Source organism: Pagrus pagrus (genome assembly GCF_965226575.1).
Source record: "Pagrus pagrus genome assembly, chromosome: 20".
In the NCBI taxonomy this organism is placed as follows: domain Eukaryota; kingdom Metazoa; phylum Chordata; class Actinopteri; order Spariformes; family Sparidae; genus Pagrus; species Pagrus pagrus.
The window spans coordinates 27,204,394-27,225,059 of record NC_140207.1 but is presented as its reverse complement, the minus strand read 5'-3'; the positions used below and the strand labels follow the sequence as shown (position 1 = coordinate 27,225,059).

The 20,666-nt window shown below is 40.5% G+C and overlaps 1 protein-coding gene across 3 annotated transcripts in view; it reads right to left on the bottom strand.

Annotated features, from left to right (window-relative positions):
• Nucleotides 1–20,666, bottom strand: part of dtx3la (deltex E3 ubiquitin ligase 3L a) — a 44,696-nt gene that overhangs the window by 10,648 nt on the left and 13,382 nt on the right. The gene's annotated exons all lie outside the window — the stretch shown is intronic.

The window sequence follows — 20,666 nt, the reverse complement described above, 5'->3', positions numbered from 1 at the left end:
TTATGAGAAAAAATCCCCAGTGTGTCACATGACGATGTAATTAAACGGCTTGGCCACGACAAAAAAAATGGCTTCAAGGCCAGGTGCTCTTTGTGGAGTTTGATCTCGACAATGTTAATGTGTGGGAAACACTGCACCTACAATGCAGTAGGAGTTCCCTCCCCAGACAGCTTAACAACAATTCACACCTGGGCTCACTTAGCCTTAGCAACCCACATGAACGCCGGTTGAGTCAACGACCCACAAGTAGCCATAACGACTCTGAAACTCAGAGCTGACACGTGTTCTTTACGACTCTGTAAGGACACACCCACAGAGTTTAAAAGCCTGCCAACTCCCCTTCAGTTATTTAGAACTGAGGAAGCCTCTTTGACAGTGGTGGACAGTAACAAAGTAAATTTACTTGAGTACTGTACTTAAGTACAGTTTTTGAGTATCTGTACTTTACTTAAGTATTATTTTTTGGGGATACTTTTACTTTCACTCCACTACATTAGAAGGACAAATATTGTACTTTTTACTCCACTACATTTCTATTGATGCTCTCGTTACTCGCTACTTTTGAGCTTACGTCAGCTGATGATTTTTTTTTTGTTGTGTGCATTATTCAGAGAAAATAAACAGTTTCTGCTGATTTGCGTATGGTTTGTCTTAGTCGTATTGCCGTACCTGTACTACGTCATGCCATACGAAGAAATGGAGGAAGAAACTGGAGAAACACGGGGGAAGCTCCCACCGAGCACCCGGCCTTATCTCAAACCCATGTTATATTCGTTTCAGTTTACATGTTGTGCTTATCGCGAACAAATTATATTACGGCCTACAAAAACTCGTCTTCCAACCTGAAAAAGCACGTTGCGGTATGTAAAGTTGTTACTAACGTTAGCTAGCTTAATGTTGGTTAAATTGCAGATGAACATTTTAAACGTAATTGTATATGTTTGTAGTATCATAGTTGCCATTTTTAAACGGTTTAAAAATATGGCAACTGTTGCAGTGCAATTGACTGGTTAAGTTGACTTTCTGTTCATGTTTTTTATACAATTCATATCAAAGAGTCCAAGGTAGGGGTTAGGTGTGTGTGTGTGTGTGTGTATGTGTGTGTGTGTGTGTGTGTGTGTGTGAGAGAGAGAGAGATAAGCTTGATTTATGCTTCTGCGTCGCGGCAACGGCGTAGCTACTTCGTCGACGCAGACCCCTACGCAGACCCTGCGCCGTAGCCTGACGTGCGCCTCCAAAAAATCCTGACTACGCGTCACGTCGACGCGTCGAGACGCGAACGGCAAGGACTGGGATTGGTCCGCTCAGACCGTCATTCCGGCAGTTGCTTTTCCGGTCAACAGTATAACAACACCGCCAGTTACTTCTGCTGCTTGCATGCTTGTCTCCTATTGCTTGTGAACTCCATGCTTTGTGAGATCCCAGCAGGGCAGGAGGAGTATTGGTGTTGTGCAGCATGTAGCTTGTAGCCCCACACTGTGACCAGAATGCTACACAGCATATCCGCTCTGACCGCAACTGCAGTGCAAGAGAGCAAGAACCCCCCGAAACCAATCCCCCCACCCCCACCCCCCCTCGCGGCTTGGCGGTGAATTGAACGCGTTCCCTCGACGCAGAACTTCGAATGCTCAATGACGGCGTAGGGTCGACGACGTAGCTCCGCCGTCGCCGCGACGCAGAAGCATAAACTAAGCTATAGAGTGGGTGTGTGTGTGTGTGAGAGAGAGAGAGAGAGAGAGTGTGTGTGTGTGTGTGTGTGTGTCTGTGTGTGAGAAAGAGAGAGAGAGTGGTTGTGTGTGTGTGAGAGAGAGAGAGAGAGAGAGTGTGTGTGTGTGTGTGTGTGAGAGAGAGAGATAGAGTGTGTGTGTGTGAGAGAGAGAGAGAGAGAGTAGCATGGAGTGAGTATAGTATATATTTCATTTGTTGGTGAATGCAGCGGAGTCTGTGTTCTGAGGCTTCTTGCCTTTATTTGCTTATTTTTGAGCTATAAACATGTCTGTAGCAGAATCGCATCAGTGTATTGTATAATGACATTAAGCTACTTTCCTTTCCTGTATTTCCTGAGATATTTTTAAATACTTTTACTTAAGTAATTTTTTAAGCAAATACTTAAGTACTTTTACTTAAGTAATATTTTGACTAAGCTACTTTTACTTGTATTGGAGTAATATTTGACAGGGAGTATCTGTACTTTTACTCAAGTAGTGAAGTTGTGTGCTCTGTCCACCTCTGCTCTTTGATGAGAGGTGAAACATCTTCAAGAAACTGAAACAAGTCCAGTTGCCTACGATACAGCACTTAGATATACACATGTGGCACAATAAGTCAAGTGTTGATTATTAAAAAGAGCAATTTTTTTGGTTGTAATGTAAGGGCAGAGGATTTTGTATATAACGTGTTTATTTAATTTAATTTCAAACCTTTATTAAGACTAGGGGAATCAATTGAGGGTCTCTTATTTTCAATGATACGGAGCGTGAACATAGACATCAAGCAACAAACAAAAAACAAACAGGATTAAAAACAGAACGGAAACAGTGTCAATTAAAATGACATACAATTACAAGCAGGTAGTGGAGAGTAGTCTGTGGATCGATCCCAAAATATCGATAAAATCAATACTCTATTCAATAGCGTCTATTGGATCAATACAAAGGGATTAGTTTCATTTTCGCTATGTTGTGCTCAAATTCATTGTCTTGAACACATTTAAAGGAATAGTTCACTCTAAAACAAAATTCAGTCATTATCAACTTACACATATGCTGATGAGAAGTCCGGTGTAGTTTCTTATTCCTCAAAGTGCAGCTGGAGACCCGCGGGGCTTCCCTCCGGCAGTAAACATCATATATTCCTCCATGCTGCTCGTCCGCTGCAATCCAAGTGTCCTGAAGTGGCCACATCCAGAGTTTACTCAAAACAACGTCATTTAGTACATTTTTCTAGCCTAAACAGTCACTATGCTATATCTACACGGAGGCACGCTCCGCGTTCACGCGAGTCTCCCTCACAGCCGATTGCACTACGGAAGCCGCGCCAGACAAGATGAACGAGACTCACAATAGATACACACCGGTATTTACATCCTGCTGTGAGCCACCGAGTGACACACAAACACAAGAGGGATCTGCTGCACTGGTGATTTGAAACTTTGAAACTCACAGCAGGATGTAAATGCCGGTGTGTATCTATCGCGATTCTCGTTCATCTTGTCCGGCGCGGCTTCCGTAGTGCAATCGGCTGTGCGTGAACGCGGAGCGTGCCTCCGTGTAAACATAGCATACTGACTGTTTAGGCTAGAAAAATATACTAAATGACGTTGTTTCGAGTAAACTCTGGATGTTGCCACTTCAGGACACTTGGATTGCAGCGGACGAGCAGTATGGAGGAATATTACAAAGTTTTTGTGTAGTTTTATGGACATTTTCTCCCGGGCGCCATTTAGCATCATTATATGGATTATCGTTGCCGGAGAGTAGCCCCGCGGGTCTCCAGCTGCACTTTGAGGAATAAGAAACTACACCGGACTTCTCACCAGCATGTGGGTGAGTCGATAATGACTGAATTTTGTTTTAGAGTGAACTATTCCTTTAAGCCTTCTCTTTGCTGCTCTTTGCTGTTGTCCTGTCATCACCACATCTGGTGCATTGTGCACATGCAGCTCACCCCAGTGCGCTCTCTGACCACTAGCATTGTTGGGACCCACAGATGAAGTTGTTCATTGTGGATTTCAAGTGGACTCCCCAGTGGTTCCCCAGAATTCTGGTTCCCCAGAATTCTCCAGTCTTCACACCTAGGTGCGAAGACTGCCAAGAGACCCAGCTTTGAGCTACTATTGGTCAGTGTGACAGACCCCCACTGACCAGATAGTCAAACTCCAGGGCAAACTCCTTCCTTTGTCCAGCTCTCCTCTACATCTTTCCCCATGGGGCTCCCTGCCCCCAGGTTCTCTTCTCCTGGATTCTTCTGAGACAAACAGTTGCTGAGAACTGCCAGCTGCATTTCCAACAGGCCCAAAGAACCTTTCCTCACAGCAGCAATGCGAGGTCCTGCTAGTATTCCAGCTCAGTTAGCACCAGCAGCTGTGACGCAAAGATTACAGGCTAACTCCAAAATCCAAAGAACACATAGCAAGTCAGCACTGAGCTGCTATCCCTGCAAAGGAAGGGAGCAACGAGTCTCTTCCATCTGCTGTCTTTCATCAGACCTTGCACAGCAAGAACAACACTGTTCAACATTGGGGTTACAACCTTGCTCATCAGCTAAGGAACCACCAGCACCTTTTCTTCAAAGACTGGTAACGTTGAACTGGGCCTACATAGCACACAGCATAGCATAGCACGGCTAAGCACAGGACTTTTTAACTGTGGTTGATGTAATGCATTATGTGTTCAATCTATGTGTTTGTTCATTGTTCGGGTGTTATTGTGATCTCAGGTCAGGTTATTGGTAGTTTGCTTTGCTTCACGGCTAATTTGACTTCTCCCAGGTCTTTGAATGCAAATAACCATCTTTTCTTACCTGGCAGGACATCACAAACACACACACACACACACACTCCTTCAGCCTGGAACTTATCACATCTACGTGTGATATCAGTGAGCTAATGGTGTGAGCACCACCATTGTGTCTTTGTTCTCTCCTATCAAAGAAACAAGGGGTGATCCACTATCTTGGACCTGAGTCCAACCCTTTGATAAAGTATTTTGTTTGTAGTCTGCGTTTGTCCATGCCATGCGGTGTGGCACTTTGAACCCTAGCCACCATTTTGTTTGTTTTCTTCCAGACACACACACACACACACACACACACACACACACACACACACCTGTATATAGTACATGTTAGATAGATTGTGCATTTTAATTTTGTGTTGAATAAAATACTTTAGAACCTACATGCTGTCTATTTAATATTGTACAAAAGTGAATGTTGCCAACCTCGACTGTCAAGGTCTCCAAAATCCTTCAACCAGTGGTTGTTATGGTAATTTTGGTTGTAGTTATTAAGTAAATTATTTATATTAAATTATAAATTATATGAGTTACAAAGTTACTGTTTAGTTCCTTTTTATGGGACTGATTTGGGGAACTGGCTAGCTTTTCCCTTCTTTAAGGGTGGTGCCCGAGGTGATCTAATATAAATTGGATATTATTATTTATCATAATGAATAATTATCCCTGATAATCATTAATTATTACTGATATCCAAATTTTACCCAAAACTCCCTATTAATGCTGCATGAAGCACTACAGTATAATTCGAACTTTGGCAGTGAGAGCTGAGCGAAAGAGTAGTATTATTTGGAGCTATTTTACAGCTGTAAATGAAATTCTTGTGAACTGTGTGTTTCAGGCTGTTCATTGATGTGGCAACACCACAAACTTGTTTATACACATAAAAAGGAGAACTATGAGTGGCAGCAAAGAAGGGAGAAGGAGGAGGGAGTGCCTCATCAGCACCTAGACCCCCCCAGATAGTTCACAGAGAAATATCCAGACACATACAGTAAAATGAATATAGTGCCCATAAAAAGTATTCACCCACTTAATTGTTTTTCCGTTATATTGCTTTTATAGATTGAATAATAGTTAATACGCAATAAATAAACAAATTTACAAAAAAAATAAAAACTAAATGTCACAGTGAAAACAAATTTCTACAAAGTAAGTCAGTTAATTAAAAATATATAATGTATAATAAGTGATTGCACAAGTATTCACCCCCTTCAAGTCAGTATTTTGTTGATGCACCTTTGACCTCAATCACAGCACTCAGTCTGTGTGGCTAGGTCTCAGTCAGGCTTGCAAATCCAGACACTGCAATTATATTCTTTTTTCTTATATTATATTTTCAAGTCCAGCCACAAATTTTCTATTGGAATGAGGTCTGGGCTTTCACTCAGCCACTCCAGAACATTCACCTTGTTGTCTTTAAACCATTTCTGTGTAGCTTTCGCTGTATGCTTCGGGTCATTGTCTTGCTATATTGTGCTGCATTCATTTTACCTGCTGCTGAGAAACATCCCCACAGCATGATGCTGCCACTACCATGCTTCACGGTTGGGATGGTGTGTTTGTGGTGATGTTCAGTGTTTGGTGCCCGCCAAACAGAGCGTCTAGTCTGATGTCAAAAAAGCTCCATTTCGGTCTCATCAGACCAAAGAACCTTCTTCAAGTTGACCATGGAGTCTCCCACATGTCTTTGGGTGAACTCTAGTCAAGATGTAATGATCTTTCTCCAACTGTGGCTTTCTCTTTGCCACTCTCCCATAATGTTTTGACTGGTGAAGAACCCAGGCAACAGTTGTTGCATGCATGGTCTCTCCCATCTCAGCTGCCGAAGCTTTTAGAGTAGCCATAGCTGTCCTGGTGGCCTTCCTCACTAGTATCCTTCTTGCACGGTCACTCAGTTTGTGAGGACTGCCTGTGACTGGACCTTCAGACATAGGTGTCTTTATACTACAATTACTTGAGACACATTCACTACACTCAGGTGATCTCCATTTCACTAATTGTGAAATCTGTAACCCTTTTGATATTCGAACCACTGACAGTTGAGATTTTGAGATTACAGTAGCCCATGTATTTTGATCTTGAGAAAACCGTACATGTTGTTTTACTTAAATTGAGTACCAGCTTGAGATGGATAAGTGCTTTCTGGAGGCCGTTAAAAGAAAGCTGAAGGTAGTCAGTGGCCATGTTTCCAGAAGAGATTTAAGTTGTCATAGTACACACCGTTGAGGTTGCATGCAGATACGAGCCAGGTGTTGAGACTGAGTAGTCTACTGAAGCACCCTACCCTGCCGCCAAGAATGGGAGTTGGGCCAGATATGTACACACAACTATGGGACTGTTTGAGGACATTGTAGAGATTTGTAAAGTCCTGTTTTAACATTTCTGTCTGTTCTTTATTAATGTCATTTGTGCCTATACGGCCAACAATCCTGTTAACCTCATGGTAAGATCGTATTATGTCCGAGCAATGTCTTTCACTGTGGCACCAGGAAAAGAGAGAGTATGAGCTCTGCTGAATCTCATGTTTGACGATCGAATCACTGATGATCACTAATGAATGGATTAGAAAATGCCTGTAAAAAGAAAAATACACTATATAGAGAATTCATAAAACAAAGGACTAAAGAAGCAGAAAAGAAATATAAAAACTATAAAAACAAGTTAACCAATATTATAAGGGTATGTAGGAAAGAATACTATAGTAAAATATTATATTATAACAAAAGCAATATTAAAGGAATATGGGACATATTAAGTGACATTTTCACTGGCATTAACAGAATCAATTGAGGAGATCACAAACACTATAGATCACAAACTGTATTCAGTTGGAGTATTCATAGATCTCAAAAAAGCTTTTGATACAATTAATCATAACGTAATAATCAATAAACTTGAATGGTACTGGATCAGGGGGTTAGTATTGCACTGGGTGAGAAGTTATTTAAGTAACAGAAAACAATTTGTGAAGTTGGGGGAACATTCATCGTCATGCTTGGACATTGCTTGTGGCGTCCCACAGGGGTCAGTATTAGGTCCAAAACTATTTATACTTTACATAAATGACATATGCAAAGTTTCAAGAACATTAAAATTAGTGTTATTTGCAGATGACACTAGTATTTTTTGTTCTGGGGGGGATTTACATGAACTAATGGGGAGGATCACCACTGAAATGTGCAAACTGAAAATGTGGTTTGACAGAAACAAATTATCGTTAAACTTAAGTAAAACCAAATTCATGTTATTCTGCAATTGCAATAAGAATACACAAATACAGTTACAAGTAGATGGGGTGGACGTTGAAAGAGTATATGAAAACTCATATAAAAGTCTCATAAAACATGTACAAAGCAAACTGTCAAGAAGCATTTCAGTTCTGAGCAAAGCAAAACACATTCTGGACCACAAATCACTCCACATTCTCTACTGTTCACTGATTTTACCATGTATACAATACTGTGCAGAGGTTTGGGGCAATACTTATAAATGTACAATACAATCTCTATTCATACTGCAGAAAAGAGCCATAAGAATAATTCATAATACCGGTTATAGAGACCACACAAATTCACTATTCTTAAAATCAAAAACATTAAAATTCACTGACCTGGTTCATTTCCAAACAGCACAAATCATGTACAAAGCAATAAACAATCTACTTCCTGGAAATATTCAAAAACTGTTTTTTTACAGAGATGGGGGTTATAATCTGAGGGGTGAGTTCAATTTAAAACATCAACGGGCACGTACAACATTAAAACGTTTTTGTCTTTCAGTTTGTGGAGTGAGGCTGTGGAACAGACTGGGTGTGGGGCTAAGGCAATGTCCAAGCATGATCCAGTTTAAAAAGCGGTACAAACACGAGGTACAGGGAAGAAGAAGGGCTTTAACAATCGGGTGTTTTCATAAATGATAAATGATTTATGTATTTGTTTATTTAATCTATTTATTTTCTATTTCTTTTCTTCTTTTTTTTATGTAATATATATATGTTGGGGAGAAAGATTGTAATTGAGTAGTGGAGAAGGGGTAGGATTAAATAAGCATATGCTTCATCCTACTCCTTTTCGGACATGTTGGGTTTACATTATTATTTTTGTTTTGACTATTGTTATTGTTGTTTTGACTATTCTTATTGGATTTGTTTGTTTTTTGTTGTTTTTTTTCAGTTTACTTGGTTGTGTTATTCGCACATGTTCGAAATAAACTAAACTAAACTAAACTAAATGGTTAGGGTGGATGGTGGAGTTGGCATTAGTTGGTGAAGATCACGTGGGCGGGCATCAACTCCACAGGTTGTGGTTCCAGGAAGGCAGTGGTCCACTGCCGACCCCACTTTTGGTGGTGCCAGGCGCCGAGGGACAGGCAATGATGAGGAGCCAACATCGCTCACGGGAGGGGAGTCAACTCCCGTCGGAACAATGCCCCTTTCAGCATTTTAGGGTCGGAGGTGGAGGTCATTGACTGGGGAGGAGGCCAACTTTTAGGCTTTTCCATGGTGGAAGGTCAAGCCATCAGATCAGCCTGAGTCTGAAGTAGTGAAGAAGAAGTAGCGTCGGCATCTGCCACCAGTGTTGAGGAGCCCACAGTGTTTGCATCAGCCACAGGTGGTGGAGAACCAGTGGGTTAACCACTGTTTTTACCTCACAGTGAGCTGGGGCCTCATCAGCCGGGGCCTCATAGGAGAGAACCAGTTAAAGAGATCCCGAGGCGGTAGGGAAGACCTGACTGGACCTCTCTTTCTGCCTCGGGCCATCACTTCTGCCCATGACACTTCCATAAAGCCGGACAGCAGTGAATCTTTCTTTCGTAGTTCACCGGAGAGCCGCTGAATGTCTGCCTTGAGGTTAGTGATACTCCTGTTTGCTTTTTGGAGCAGTACATAGTCCTAGTACACATGGAATCAACTATGTGGCTAATTTGAACATAATTCATTTCAACAAACAGGATGAGTTTATGCTGGGGCAACTCAGAGTGACAGTTCTGAGATAGCGTCTTAGTTTTTGATTAAATGCAACTTAAAATCCACATGTAATGGCAAAAAATCAGTCCAGGTAAAAAATGTGATTGTAGATGATAGTGATCTAAAACATTTATCACAAAAACACTTGAAACCAGATAATTTCTGAGGTTAGAAAAGATTGTGACAGAGCTTTTGACCTCTGACAGCCTCTGACCTCAGGACCCCTAATGTGGTCGCAATGACGATGAGCCCTTGTGTGAGAGAGCCCCAGTCGCTGATATTAACAATTCATATCAATGTTTAATAAGAAATATGGTGTTGTATCCCAGCGAGCAAAGAGTGGTCTAGATCACGTCTTTTAGACATCATTTATGGACATCCAAGATGTCTAAAAGATGTCCTCAAGTTTTTTATACGTCTTTTCTGGACGTTGTATAGACGTTTATATATCGTTTATCGACTAATTCTAATTCTAATTCTAATCATGGCCTGGCCATGTCAATAGTCAGGCCATAATCTAGACATCCACTGACATCCAGAATTAGTTGAGAATACATGTTCGTACTGGCTATGATCTGGACGTCCACTGACAGCCAGAATTAGTCGATAAACGATATATAAACATCTATACAACGTCCAGAAAAGACGTTCATTCAACTTTCATTCTGGCTCCCCAGAGGACGTCTTTTAGACGTCTTGGTTGTCCTTAAATGACGTCTACAAGACGTGATCTAGACCACTCTTTGCTCACTGGGATAGTGTTACTCTGAGCAAGCATCATTTATTTGTAAATAACTGAGACCTATTAACCTTTGAGAGAAGAGAAAATGTGTCTTTATAAATTTGTTGTATTCTATTATAGTTCATGGTGAACAAGTCAGATAATGAGAAGATGGAAGCAGACAAGGCTGTGTAGCGATTGGGAATCTAAAGTGACATATTTGCACTTTGCAGATAAAGCAACTGTCACATCATTCCTTGCATCACTAAACATACAAAACAAAGATACAGACTATAATAAAAGAATAAATAATGGAAGCAACAATATTAGAACTTCTGCAGAGAATTATAAAAGAGTTTGTGCAAATGGACATGGCTTAACTGTAGGGTGAATAATGCTGGAGGTATTGCAAAAGTAAGGTGGTCATGAATTAAAAGCGGTGCAAGAATAATAATTGCTCTGGATGATATCATTTAAACGCAATTAAAAAATATGTATAATAACAAGGACAAAAGCAGGTAGTGCATGAAGCTAATATAGCCAGACACTGATGGTCCAGCATATGTCGATTGCCATATTGCCTGGTGAACAAGACTTCCTCGGTCTGTGCATTGAGCAGGACAGAAACAACAGTCTGCCACTGAACATTCTCCTCTGAATATTGAATGTGCTGTGTAGAGGGTGATGGGCATTGTCCATGATCCACAACAGTTAATTTAGGCATCTTGTCTCTGCCACTGACAAAAGGGAATCCAGCTCCATGCCAACTACAGGGCCAGCTCTCATCACCAGTCCGCCCTGTCACATGGCAATACTGGATTCTTTTGACTGACTGATAGAACATCAGCAGTGTTTTCCTATAGATGTTAATGGACCCCAGCTTCCTCAGGAAATAGAGCCAGCTATGCCCTTCCTGTGTTTACTGACCAGCCCAGTCTATCATCCAGCTGTACTTGTAGGTACTGAGCACCTTCACATCAACACCCTTCATAAAGATTAGATGCAGATGCAGATGGGCCTGGTCCTTGGGAAGTCCACCACCATGTCTTTGCCCTGGGCAGTGTTCAGCAGCAGATGGTTCGACCTACATCATGACAAAGTCCTCCAACAAGCTCCTGTTCTCGCCCTGGTGTCCACTTGAATACATATATATATATATATATATATATATATATATATATATATATATTAGGGCCGGGACTTTAACGCGTTAATTAAGATTAATTAATTACACAAAAAAATTAATGCGTTAAAAAAATTAACGCATTTTAATCGCACTTAATTTTGCACCGCGGAACGTTTCTCACTGGATGAGTTTCAGGCGTACCGATTATACTGGAGCACAATTATTTAACGAGTTAAAAAGCCGCCGACACTGATCACTGCCCATGGATCTATAAAGTTTTAATGTCGCCTGAACGCAGCTCAAACTGACCCGGTGCCTCAGCACTGCGACCAAGCTTTGATAAACACACCGGATCTGCGCTGCACTGTTTAAAAAGAACTCGTCGCAGTGGAGCTGAGAACAGCGGAGTTTCCTCTGCTGCAGCTGAACAGCTGACATGTGGTCAAGACGTAGGTAGCCTACAGACCCGTCACTGTCTCACGGTGCATAAGACTTCAACCTCAGAGCTCTCTGTCTTCAGACTGTCCTGACCTGTCCCTGAACATCACACAGGGAAAACATAGAGCTGCCTGTGTTTCAACAAATCAGTTTATGCTACTGTGATTTAAGTAGTTAAATACAGTAATCATCACAGTGTAGTGGCAGGAAAGACCATTTACCAAATAACGTGTTACTTAAATATGTTTCATTGTGCTGTGCTCAAAAAATAAACTAACAAACTAGTGTAGAGTCCTGTATAAGGAATGTTCAGCTGAAATTTTCCCCTTAAATTTAGGTTCTCAGGAAAATCGCATCTTATCAGGTAATCGTTAATTGATCAATAAGGTCCATCAACTAATGATTAATGAATTAATCGATAATTTGCATCCCTAGTCTGTTGGTCTTGGTTAAGTACCACCTTGAGAAAAAAAAAAAAACAATGTTTTGTTGCTTAAGCTTCTGTATTCAGTCATTATTCAATGGTATACTAAAACCCATAAGAAAAAAAGTGCTTCTCACTGTTTTCAGGTCAAATATTTATATGCGATTAAAAATGCGATTAATTTCGATTAATTAATTACAAAGCCTCTAATTAATTAGATTAATTTTTTTAATCGAGTCCCTAATATATATATATGTATATACATGACTGAGAGTTGTGCTTGAAATCAAAAGTGTAAAGGGTGAACAAGACAGGTGAGAACACAGTCCCCTGAGGTGTGCCAGTGCTCTTGACTACAGTCTTGCAGGAGCGGTTCCTCAGCCTGAAAAACTGTGGTCTCCACATACGGTAATATTTCAAAAGGAGGGGCACTGGTGTTGGAGGCACTGGAAAATACAAACAAAAAAACATCATCCTCACGGCCCTACCCCCCTAGTCCCGATGAGTGCATGGCAGACCTGGGGTCTAAGGAGATGGAGCAGCAATTGGTTACATGCTGGTATTCCGACATACCAAAATTCCGACATCCCAAAATTCCGACATACCGCCATTCCGACATGTCACCATTCCGACATACCACTCTTCCGACATGCGAACATCCCGGCAGTCCGACAAAGCTTCAACGTATTCCGCAACCCGTAACCCTAACCCTAACCCTTTTAAAAGATGTGTCAGAATGGCAAGACATTTAAAAAAGAAATGAATACCACCATTCTGACCTTAGGAGGCAAAAAATGTTGGAATGATGGGACGTTTCATTAAAGGTTTGAGTGTTCATTTCATGTGACGTCAGGGCGACTGGCCTAGAGTCATTCAGCAAACTGGAGTGTGCCTTTTTTGGCACTGGGGTGAGACACAATGTCTTCCACAGTAAAGGGACACTCCCCAGTCAAAGGTTCAGGTTAAAAAAATATTGAAGGTGCTCTCCCAGTTTGACAGCACAGGCCTTGAGCATTCTTGGACAGACCCTGTCTGGACCACTTGCCTTGCTGGGACAAAGTGTCCTCAGCTGATTTGTGGCAATGGTGGGAGAAGGGAGAGGGGGCATATTAGCGCTTTTAGACATACAGTCGTGGTCAAAAGTTTACATACACTTGTAAAGAGCTTGTTTCGCATGGCAGTCTTGAGTTCCAATCATTTCTACAACCCCCATTTTTCTGTGATGGAATGAGTGGAACACAAACTACTTTGTCAAAAAAAATAAGTCTAAGGAGCTCAGCATTGACCTGAAAGAACGCATTATTGATTTGAACAAGTCAGGAAAGTCACTTGGAGCCATTTCAAAGCAGTTACAAGTCCCGAGATCAACTGTCAAAACAATTCTTTGTAAGTATAAAGTGCATGGCACAGTTTTGATACTGCGATGATCAGGAAGAAAATACAAACTATTACCTGCTGCTGAGAGAAATTGGTCAGGATGGTCAAGAGTCAACCAAAAACCACCAAAAGGCATGTCTGCAATGAATAAGAAGTTACAGGAAGGTGTCAGTGTCCACAGTCAAGTGTGTTTTGCAGGCTGCTATTTAAGAAAGAAGCCCTTGGTCCAGATGCTCCACCTTAAAGCTTGACGGAAGTTGACATTGACAAAGTAAAAAACTTATGGAGGAAAACTCTGTGGTCAGATGAAACAAAAATTAAGTTGTTTGACCACAATGACCAGCAATATGTTTGGGGGCGAGAAGGTGCTACCTTTAACCCCAAGAACACCATACCTGCTGTCAAGCACGGTGTGATGTCCCATTGGGTCATCAGAGAGCAGCACAGCTGCAATGCTCCCTTGCAGGTAAGCCTGATTGAGGTGATTCAGCGCACCTGGTCAGTGCAGCTATTTAAACGGCTGCAACCCTCACTCTAAGGCTGTTTTTGAAACTGCATACTACCGTACTGCCTACTACATACTGTGTTAGTATATACTGTATACTGCATACTGAATGTGGGATTCAGTATGCTACTTCAGCAGACTGACGCCATTCACACTGCAGTTTGCAGTGTGCAAGTTTCCCAGAATGCATTTCGTGGCGACTGGCAGCGGTAGTTGTAAAACAGGTGCAAAGCTGTTTTATTTCCCGCTGTAGCGCTGTTAATGTCACTTTATTAAGTTTTAATATTTTTTCATGCAAGAAAGTAACCGTTTAGATCCCCAATGTGTGGTTAGTTTACTCAAATGACGGCTGTTTAGTAATTTGCCTCGATGTTTTCGGAAACTGGAAATATTTTCCGAATCAGTACGACATCCAGGAACTTTTCGCATACTGCAGATTTTGCTTTTGTTTGCATACTGCATACTACATACTACATTTTGGCCAAATCAGTACGTACTAGCAGTATAGCATGCGGTTTTGAATACAGCCTGTCTCTCTCTCTGCTCTGGTCCCCTGCAGGCATGCCACACTCCAGACTTTGGTGATAGTCTTGAGTTTATCCCTTTGTTCACATCTGACAACACCCCCACACATTTCACACTCATGCACATCAGACACCACTGACCTTACTGATTTACACGTCCCATTTTGTAAATATGAATTTGGTTCTCTTAATTTGGTTTAATTTGGGTTAATAAAACATTGTTTGACAATTGAGCATGGTGTGTTCTCCCATTTTTTTGTCGTGTCCTACTGAGCCGGGTCATGAGCCGGTAGTATTATGCTGTGGGGCTGTTTTGCTGCCAGTGGAGCCTGTGCTCTAAAGAAAGTAATTGGAATAATAATGAAGGAGGATTATATACAAATTCTTAAAATCATCAGCCAGAAGATTGGGTCTTGGGTGCATTAGGGTGTTCTAGCAGGACAATGATCCCAAACGCACATCAGAAGTGGTAAAGGAATGGCTAAACAGGCTAGAATTGAGGTTTTGGAATGGCCTTCCCAAAGTCCTGACTTGAACCCCACAGAGAACATGTAGACTGTACTGAAGAAACAAGTCTGTGCCAGGAAGCTAAAAACATTGGTTGACCTTCACCGATTCTGTCAAGAGAAGTAGTGTAGTTAAAAATTTAGCCAGAGGACCTTAAGACCTATAATAAATTCATTATGAACTAAACGCCATGAAAATTTTTTGTGACAAAGTAGTATGTGTTCCAATCATTTCATCACAGAAAAATAGTTGTAGAGTTGCAGAGTTGTAGAATGCATTGGAACTCAAGACTGACATGATATACATTTTCTTCACAAGTGTATGTAAACTTTTGACCACTACTGTATATCTTGTGTTTCAGAACATGTAATCATTTTTGATATTATGAAACTTTAACTCTGCTTCAAAGTCTGCTAATTTACAGGATTCCTGTCTGCCATCTGATGAGTTTTGGTAATAAAGTTTAAACAATGATATACTGTAAGGTACTGCCAGTACCACATTAGTGTAGTTGATGTTAACCAGTGTGATTTACTTATGATTTGTCTTCTATCATCTTTTTGTATTTTAGATAAGCTTGACTGTTATATAATCCTAAACTACTGATAAGAACATTTTTATTTGTTATGTTACTTGTTGCTCTGTTATTTGATTAATTCATCAAAAGACCCAATGAAGAGCTTTGAAGATATGTTGCATATATTGACAACAGAATGAGTGAGTTTCCAATTTGCCAGCCCATATAATTCAAATATTATTTAGAAATCAAATTACTCCCCTTTTTAAAGAGGCCAGTTCTCTTTCCACACAAAGGAATTAATTAGTAATCAGAAAAAGAGCGCTAAGAATCGTCCCTAACCCTAACCCATCTTCCAAAACATGGACTATAAAACTTTACAACACATGCCATCAGGGACCTCTGGTCTCCTTTCAGCTCATGCTCTTAGCCTGACTTTTGGCTTGTGAGGGCTTTTGTTTTTCACTTTTTGCTGAGATCTAAAGAAAACTCCAGAATTAATTTTGCAATCCTCATTTAAATCTAGTTAACTTTTTGACTTTTGAAGACTTTTTGGCTCGAGCATTCCAACTCTACAGCCTGTCACTGAACGCAACAAGACGGGAGAACACATGCTGTCTGTCTCCTCTGTGGCTTTGATAAATAGGCCTTGTCTGAGCCTGGACTCATATTACCTTTTTTGAGACCAGCTACTTTATTGAACCTACTATACAGCCCTCATGGTCTAGCTGTGAGCTGGCAACTGAGGGACACAGTCTGCTCGCCATGCTCAGTGCGTTCTGGGAAGCTTGCCTCATCATCAGCCTACCCATCACCACAGAAAAGATTATTTAATCAACGGAGGTGATACCCCTTCTAATGAGTGCTTAAGAATATATCATATGTGGTGAGAATGCTACAGCAGAGATGGCTATTTCTGCAAGTTCACACAGATTTTTACACTTAAAGGTACAGTATGTAATATGTAGTGGCATCTAGCAGAACAGATGTGGCAGAAATGGAATATAATAATCATAAGTATGTTTTAATCAGTGCGCAAAAATAAGAGTGCTTTCATTACCTTAGAAAGAGTCATTTATTTCTACATAGGGATCGGGCCCCCGTCCACGGAGGTCACCATGTTGTACCGCCATGTTTCTACAGTAGCCCAGACAGGCAAACCTGGAACTAGTGAGGGCCTTTCGCGATTTTGCTTGGCTGCCGGAAATGTCCGGGTTGGAAGGTGAAGAAGAGTGAGTGGCTGCTGTTTCCTGCCAAACAATTTGTATTGTGAGAAATTTGAAACCACAATCTGATAAAGGATGGATGTTCATACTTATTTTGTACAAAAAAAATCACATGAATGAATGAATCATTGTCGAAAACTCCAAGACACTAAATGAGATCGGGAAAAGCGATGGCATAAAACAATAATAAACATTTGAGTTGCCTTTTCTAGATGGAAATCTCTGATGTTAGATAAATGTTTGCAGACTGATGCTGAAATGTCCTGCTTTCTGTTGGACAGGTAAGAGTAACGTCAAAGATTACAACCGACCAAAATATATATTTACCCCCGCTGCTAATGGTACAAAACCTAGATAATGTACAATGTTTATTAGCACTGAAAAGAAATGCCACCACGTATAAGTTCAGTGTGTGCCTCTCAGAGAGCTGGTGGTAACATTGCATTAGCAAGATTCATTTAGATTTATTCCTTATCTGTTGCAGCAAGACAACACATGGAGATACACTTGTGCTCATAAGTTTACATACCCTGGCAGAATTTGTGATTTTTTTTGGCCATTTTTCAGAGAATATGAATGATAATACAAAAACTTTTCTTTCACTCATGGTTAGTGGTTGGGTGAAGCCATTTATTATCAAACAACAAATTCTGCCAGGGTATGTAAACTTAAGGAAACAACTGTATTAACTAACTAAGATATTTAGGCTGGGAGTGTACCAAAGACAGTCAAAGTAATGACTTAATGTGACAGACAAGCTGAGGAGAAGTCAGCTCATCATCAAGTTAATACATTTTGTGAATATTTTTCAGAACTTCTTTGTATGATCCTAATTAATTTTCTTTTTCGAGTTATAACCTATAGTTTTATAGACTAAATAACTAAATACAGCTAGCTTTACCTCATCACTTGAATTAGTAGAAATACTCTATGCTGTTGTGGAGTCTGTATTTAGAAAATGTGTTTCTTGTCCATGAGGGCAACTGTAGCTTCTGGAACTTCTCCAACGTCTTCGGAAAGGGAGGGGTGAGTGAGGGAGTGTTGCAATCTAGAACCTCACCGCTAGATGCCCTTAAATACTCGATATATTACACACTGTACCTTTAAGAGTTCACATGGGAAAGAATGTTTCACCATCCTTGCATAGAAAACATTTACAAATATTCACATCAAGGATTTTTTTCTTAAGATGCGTGCATACACAAGAAACAATCTATATTCTCAACATCAGAGCTCTCTTGTACAAGGGCTACATCACTAGGTGATTATTAGCAGGTCTGGAAGGACAGGATTTTAAATGAACAGGGATGTTAAATTTGGCAGCTTCTTTGGCTGCATGGTCATTCAAAGCAGTGTATTATGAAATATCAGCAATTTGGCATGCATTTAACTAGGGCTGCATAACATGGCACAAATCATATTGTACATCGCTATAATGCTGTTTGGCATTTTATCTTCATAAAAAAATACAGCTTTGTGATTTGGATATTGCACTTAGCAATTGCATTTATTGCACTTAGCAATTGCAATTATTGCACTTTTGTAATATTTTGATTAATTATGCAGCCCTACATTTAAAAATGTACAAAACAATTATGCAGTTTTGAACAGGTATCCCAGAGATTAAGAATTTGCCTACAATACACTGGAGGCATGTAAACATCTAGAAGCATTTTTGTAGTTTGTGTAAATGGCAAAGGTATTACCTTTCGTGAACGCTGATTACAAGGCCATATAACTATACTGGATAATGAAAGATAAATAACTTTGGGTATGCACCAGCATATTGAAAGACACGCCTGATAAGAGCCAATATTTTGTCTGCGGGACGTACAAGATTAAATTGTGAGGTAATAGGCAGAATAATTGTAAATGTGTTCCTACTAATGTAGAAGTAAAAATAAAAATCACCCATTTTTCAGCCCAGTCACCAGGATACATTTTTCTATCACATATCACGTTCACATTATATGTTTATTAATTGACTTTCATGTCAGTTGTGGAAGGTAAATACTGCATATATAAATACTGTACTGTAGTATATTTTTGTTGTTTTATTTATTTATGACTTGCTTTGGCAATGTATGAATTTGACTGAACTGAATTGGTAGATCTGAATTTTACAGGGGAGATGAGGGGGTGATAACTGGACAGACTGCAAAAGCAGGCCATCAAATCTGTTGTAGAGTGGTTGAACTGGTTAGCTCTCACCATATCCTGGATTGCTTTGCTGCTGCTCTTCTTTTAACAGCCCATGACAGTTTTCATACCATCCCAGACCATTCCTAATGTTGTTACCTCTCAACCTGTGCTCCACCTTACTTGTAGCTTTACCTCTTTCAGCCGGACCTCGAGTTCTGCCTAAACATGTTTCAGCTGTGCCTCCATATTTGAACACCCTCTATTTTTGTTGAAGAGGTCCTTCACATCACTCAACAGTAAAGGAATAGTTATACTAGAGGTAGCTGGAGCAGTTGCAGTAGTAACAGTAGCAATAATGCAGTAATACAGGAAATGCAAAAACTTGTGAAGAGTGAAACCTATCAGCCCTGCTGCCGTGGCGGAGCCGTGACGAAGCGGAGCCGGACCGGACATGTATCTGGTGGATTCTAGGGATTAGTATACACACAGCGTGAAATCTGTGCTGTTTCACTATTGAGCAATTTCAATTCCCTTCCTTCTGTAGCTTTGCTAACCAGACTAACCAGATAATCCACTTGTTTTACAGAGAGAATTCTGCCAGAGCCCCCACAGAAGCCTGCGCTCTACTCTGAGCTCTTTCGTTTTTTTTCATTCAAATGAGAAGGCAAAAATGTTTAGTACACCAGAATTACCTACAGCATGAATCAGACTGGTGACGGTTCCTGTTTGTTGATTGTAAGTAATTAAAATATCTAAAATGAAAATTATACCTTTAATAAAATATGATTTTGAACATACAAAATGAATAAATACTAGGGATGTAACAACATAACGACTTCCGCGATTAGAAAAAATGCAGCAATACTGTTGTGGGACTGTGACGTTAGCTACCAACATGTCACATGTTTATTTCACTCATAAAGCTTGTGCATCTATCAAGGAAAAGCAATATAAATGCATTCTACCGTCTCTCCTTGTCATTGTATTATTCTGTTTGAACAGCAGAGGGCGCAATCATACTGCTCCAAAAGATAGACCTCAATTATTGTGGCTCCCACGTGATCTCTCATAAGACCCGCCCTACTCTGCCTCTTATTGGTTGGCGTCGTTGGTCGCATTCTTTATGCTCGACTCACACAATAGCTTTAGTGATATCTGTTTTCAGTGCTGTTTTAGCTGTAATAATGGTCTTCGGCATCTCTCCTGGTCTTCTGCTGCCCAGACTGTCCACTACCGCCAGGCTACCCTGCCGCTGCTCTGCCACCCGATGTGTAAGCTTCACCTAACAAACCCAGAGACGCTACAGCTGTGACAAAAAGTTGGTGTATTTACCGGCAGGGAAACTACAGGTCACAATTGGCTATATCAGCTCGGCCATTGGCTGTTTGTTTTGACAAACCAACTGCTGGAAAAATTATTTAACCCAACAACAGACAACCAATATAATAACGTGTCAGATACACTGACAGAGATTTTTGTGGCCCTGGGAGTCCACTGGACAAGACATTAATGAAGAATCAACGCAAAGGTAGGTTTTAGGCTAGTTGTGCATCTTTTTGAGAAAAAAGCAGTTCATACCAAATATCTTTTCCGGTCAAATAATTCTCATCTTGGCAATGAGTTACACATAATTCCTGGGAATCTGCATATGTACACTAATGGTAAGTCAAACAACC